The sequence below is a fragment of the Herpailurus yagouaroundi genome, unplaced genomic scaffold, assembly GCF_014898765.1.
Source record: "Herpailurus yagouaroundi ecotype Mexico unplaced genomic scaffold, PumYag 162, whole genome shotgun sequence".
In the NCBI taxonomy this organism is placed as follows: domain Eukaryota; kingdom Metazoa; phylum Chordata; class Mammalia; order Carnivora; family Felidae; genus Herpailurus; species Herpailurus yagouaroundi.
In genome coordinates this window covers 65,423,882-65,429,881 of record NW_024412403.1, presented here as the reverse complement: position 1 = coordinate 65,429,881, position 6,000 = coordinate 65,423,882, and positions in this window count along the sequence as shown.

Genomic DNA, 6,000 nt, shown 5'->3' with positions numbered 1-6,000 from the left:
CTTATGCAGGTTCCTTTTTATGTAACAAGTTGTTCATCTCCTCTTGCTTTTAAGATTCTCTCATTATCTTTGACATTTTAATTAAAATGTGTCTTGGTGCAAATCTCTTTGGATACATCTGATTAAAAGGCTTTGTTTTTTGGAGCTGGATGTCTGTTTTGTTCCACAGGTTAGGGAGTTTTCAGCCATTATTTCTTCAAATAACCTTTCTGTTCCTTTCTCTCTCTCTCTTCTCCTTCTGGAACCCCTATAATGAGAATGTTATTCCACTGATGTTGTCCCATCCCTCTCCTAAGCTACCTTCACTTTTAAAAATTTTTTTTCTTTTTTGGTGCTCTGTTTGTGTGAATTCCCCTATCTCCATGTCACTGATTTATTCTACTGCTTGTCTGTTATCGAACCCCTCTAGTATATTTTTCACTTCAGTTATTGTATTCTTTGGTTCTGTGATTTCTGTTTGGTACTTCCTTATATTTTCTTTCTCTTTGTTAAGTTCCCACTGTATCCATCTATTCCTCCTCTGACTTCAGTGAGCATTTTTATGACAATGACTTTGAACTCCTTATCAGGTAGATTTCTTACCTCTTTTTCATTAAGGTCTTTTTTTCTGAGGTTTTGTCTTGTTCTTACATTTGGCACATATTCTGTTTTCTCATTTGGTTTGACTGTGTGTGTGTGTGTGTGTGTGCGTGCCTGTCTTATGTATTCAGTTTAAGACTGAAACAGATACCTCTTCCAGTCTTAAAGAAGTGTCCCTGTACAGGAGGTGAAACTTATCATTCAACCTCGACCTAGCTCTTGGTTTTCTCCTGAGCTTTTCTGACTAAGTAGCCTTATTTATTCTTGATAGGTCCCAGGTGTTGAGGGTGTGCCAGGACTGAGTGATCTTAGCACCTAAGTTCAGGCTGATTGGAAGCCAGATTTTCAGGCAGCAGCTTTTAAAATTTGCAAATATATAGTCATGTGGGACCACAATCATAGATTCTGCTGACTTCCAGACCAGATTTGGAGATGCCCCATGGGTGACAGTTTTAAGAATCTGGGCTTCAGATCAGTGTATAAGCTCCTTCTAGCAAGCTGTGGCAAGGCCAAGGGAGGGTGCACAGATGGTGCTTCCCTTCTTATGTTCTCAAAGAATGCTCTGTAGCCATGAGATGTGTAGCAAATCTGAAGCCTGTCCCTCAGGTTGGAGCTCCAGGATAATTAACTGGGCTTTTTTCATGTGCAGACTGGGGGAGGGGGGCTATTTTGGCTATCTGTGTAGTGTCTGGATATGGCATCCTGCACAGAACTATCTTTCTGATTGTTATAATCCTGTGGGGCCCAGGAGCACAAGGCCCTCTGGCCACCATGGCCAGGCAGTCAAGAGGCATTCCTTTTGTGGACTGTGCTTGCCTACTGATGATAGCAAGGGCATAGAAGAGCTCTGGGTTGGGCCATGCCCTTGACTTTAGTGAGATTGTGTGAATGTGCAGCCCCCTGCACTAGCAAGGGAGCAAGAGAATGCAAAGAAATGGTACTCTCCAGCACCTCTGTCCCCAAGGAAAATCCCAACTACTCCCTGCTTCTCTGACAGATGTTTTAAGATTAACAACTGAATCACCTTTCCATATCATCTAGTCACCTCTCAAACTTCTGCCTTTGTGCTCATTTAAAGAGTGAGTACATGCACAAGCTCCTCAAAAGGAGTATCTCAGATTCCCACAGCTCCCCTGGGTTCCCTGGAATGTTTCTAGGGCCTTGTTTCTCAGTGTGGGTCCCAAAGGTTGGAATGCCCTATGTGGAACACAAACCCCTCTCTTCTCAGGATGAGGCTGTAGCCCAGAGGTAATTCCCTATTGTGTATCAGAACACAATGGGGGGGGGGGCGGGCGGAGGGGGGCGTGGTTGGGGGGGAGGTTTGATGAGCTCTTGTCTCTGCCTCTCCTACCTCTCTGGATGTGATCCCTTTATCCCTTGTTGTGGAGGAAGCTATTCAGCTAGTGTTGTTATTTTTTTAGTAGGAATTATCATATATGTACAGTGGGAATTATCACATATGTACATGGGAATTATTGCATATGTACAGTGGGAATTATTCCATATGTACAATGCGAATTATTGCATATGTACAGTGGGAATTATTGAATATGTAGTTGCAGATTTGGTGTGTCCATGGGAAGAGGTGAGTTCAGGGTCTTCCTGAGCCACCATCTTGGTTCCCCTCCTCTCAATAATTTTTTAGTATCTCGCAATGAGGCACTTCTACAAGATTTTTAGAATTAGGTACTATGAAATATTAACCCCTAACCATTACCCTATGTTAATTTAAACTCCTTCTCGTTTCTTCTAATTTTGTTTTGTGCTGCTCCTCTACTTCTCGATCAGGAGCATGCATTTTTACACAATGAGCATAATTATTTTCTTCTTGTGCCTGTTTCACTCAACCTCATTGTACTGTGTGTCATTATAAGATCTTCAGCAAAATTTTTTAAAGATCATCACTGCTTATTGCTAGAAAATGCTTTAGTGTTGGAGAGTTTTTCAAAGTAATAAAATAGCTGGCTTAAAAATTTTATTTTGCTTTAAGGTAATTTGTACAGAACTGTACAATGATTTAGTCCTATTACAAAGTCATAATTCTTATAATTACAAAAATTCTTTTCTTCAAAAAACCATGTTACCCAGCATGCCATTTGCTTCCATAAATTTTCAGCTTTCCTTCTGTGTTAACAAAAAACCTTATTAATCCAATATTGGTTTATTTAGGATAGCAAGAAGACTGCTAGTCCCCAGATATCTAGATGCTCTGTTACTTTAATAAAAAAAAATTTAGATAATCTCAAGCAAGTTAATTGCAATTCTGTATTTTTTTTTCTTTCTCTGGTCCCCTGTGTTAAGAATTAATAAGATTTTTACTGCATTATGTTAGCATTTTCCTGATACTAAAATTAAGCTTATAGAACTGTAGTTTCTAGGGTAATGGGTAATTCTTTTTTACATTTTAAAAGGATGGTAGTTGTCTCATTTTTATCAAATATTCTACTTGTTTTCCATGATCCTTCAAATTATTACCAATATCTATGTATACAATTTTATGGGTTTATAACTGTCTTTGTTTAATTAAATCTGTTTTTACAGCTTCACCAAGAAGATAAATTAGGAGGTATTTTATAAAGTATTTTCTTTCAAAAGTATTATTCTCATTATGGAAACAGTCACTATAGATTTCCTTTAAGTAGCACACTTATTTCTTGCCGCAGTGCTGGAATAAGGGTTATCTGTGCATGTTTGTATCCTGAAAGGGCAGAGACTACAGAGAAGAATAGAGGGTAAATTATAAGTGAAGGAACTGGTAACTGTGAAGGGAAGGAATGCCATAAAAGCCCAGCAAAGAGAGTCTTATTTAGCAATTAGGAGGTGTATTTCTTCCATAGCTACCTTTATGCTTTAGATAATTAAAGGTCAGCAAGGCAGGACTGGCACTAAGGGGATTTTTTTCACCAGCTTTATGGATAAGATTCTGAAAAACCCACTGGTACCCTTTATGCCACCTTACCTGTGATCACTATGAACATTTAAAGTAGTATAGAAACATACCTGGGCTTAGGAAACAGGAAAGAGTGTCAATGTTGTGCTAGGCCTGAGCTTGTATTCCCCAAAGCTCACTAAGTGCTAAGGAAAATTAATGAAAAGAGAGCACTTCACACGTACACATTTCTGAATGTCAAGGATTTTAAAAATAGGGGAAGCATTCAGGCCATAAATAGACAAGCTAACAAACAAAAACACTTTACCTACAGCTTACAAAAATCAATTTGATCTCAAACTTCTTTCAAACACGAACCCCTCAAAATAAAATCTCTGTAGGTTTGTCTGGCTAACTTGTTCTCAAGGACACAGAGAGAATTGTTCAGATAAGAAAGTATGCAGATAGCAGAAAATCATATGCTTTATTGAAAATTTTCTTGAGACATTTAAACTATACTTTAAACTATAATTATACTTTAAACTATAAAATTGAGACATTGTGTATTAGCTTTCTTTTATTAGGCTGGGAAATCAATTCTCTTTTTTTTCTTCCCATCTTTCTACTATAGTCATATCATATTTTATTGTTAAAATACAAAATCTGTTCTTTATTTGGGGGAAATAAAGAATATATACAAAGAAAAATCCATCTAGGAACATAATAGTAAACTTTTGAAAAATTATGACAAAATCAACCTGTAACAACTTGATTAAAATAAGAAACATTCCCTTCAAAGGAAAAGCAACCAAATGGGTAATTGACATCTAAACATATAGGATGGAAGCCAAAAGACAGTCTCAAAATTCTAAAATTAAATAGATGCCAACTTAGGGTTTTATAGCTAAATTATCCTACAAGTCTTTTTTTTTTTAATTTTTAACATTTATTCGTGGTTTTTTTTTTTTTTTTTTTTTTTTTTTTTTTTTTTTTTGAGAGACAAAGACAGCATGAGTAGGGGAGGGGCAGAGAGAGAGAGGGAAACACAGAATACGAAGCAGGCTCCAGGCTCTGAGCTGTCAGCACAGAGCCCAACGCAGGGCTCAAACCCAGGAACAGTGAGATCATGACCTGAGCTGAAGTTTGAAGCTTAACCGCTTAACCCACTGAGCCAGCCAGGTGTCCCTAGTATCCTAGGACCTTTTTATACGAAATTATCCTTCAACATAGGAGGCAAAAGAGAAGCATTTGCAAGGAAGAGGGCGAAATACCTGAAAGAATTTTCCACCCACCTCACCATAGTAAAAATAAATACAAAAGAAAACATAAAAATTTGTGAGATGCAGCTAAAACTGTACTTAGAGGAAGGTTAGAGCCTTAAATGTTATATTAAAAAACAAAGCCCTGAAAAATCAATAAATTAAATATATATTTTAATTAGATAGAAAAGAACTATAAAATAACTCAAAATTATAGAAGGAAGAAAATAATAAATCTAAGTATTAAGTGATTTTATGATATATATAAAATACAGAATTCAAAGTAAAAATATTTTTTTAGAAAGAATAGTAAAATTGGTAAACTCTAGTAAGAGAAGTAAAATTAAAAGTGATGATACAAATGAACAGCTTATGAAATGAAGTGAAGTTATGAAAATTAAAATGAAATGAAAACATCACTGTAGATGTTATAAATACTTTTAAAATGTATACAGTAAGAACTACTTTAGCTAACACAGTTGCCAAATATTTAGAAAAACAAAGATTAGCAAAATTGATACAAGAAGAAATTAAAAGCACTAAAGGTGTCCTGCATAAAACCTTTTTAAAGACTGGAATGGAAGAAATATACATAGAAATTTCAAAAGAATCGGGCACCTGGGTCGCTCAGTCAGTTAAGCCTCTGACTTCGGCTCAGGTCTTCATCTCCAAGTTAGTGAGTTTGAGCCCCGCATCGGGCTTTGTGCTGACAGCTCAGAGCCTGGGGCCTGCTTCAGATTCTGTGTCTCCCTCTCTCTCTGTTCCTCCCCTGCTTGCACTCTGTTTCTCCCTCTCTCAAAAATAAATAAAGATTAAAAAAAAATTTAAAAAGAAAAGAAATTCCAAAAGAATCTAAAAGACTCTATAGACCATTAGATTTAATCAGCAAATGCACCGTATCAGTGTTTATACAATCAAGATAGGGAACAATTTTATTTCTATAAATAAGCAACAAAAATTATTAAAAATTACCCTTGATAATAATTTTTAAAAACAAAGTATATAGAAATATATCTAATGAAATGTGCACAGATTTCTACAGAGGAATTTACAAAACATTGTGAGAAATGGATGGTGTCCTATTAAAAAAAAAGTGAATGTACTACATTCAAGAATGAGAAGGTTCAGGGGTTCCTGGATGGCTCAGTCAGTTAAGTGTCTGACTTTGACTCAGGTCATGATCTCATGGTTCGTGAGTTTGAGTCCCACGTCAGGCTCTATGCAGACAGCTCAGAGCCTGGAGCCTGCTTCAGATTCTGTGTCTCCCTCTCTCTCTGCCTCTCCCCTACTCAT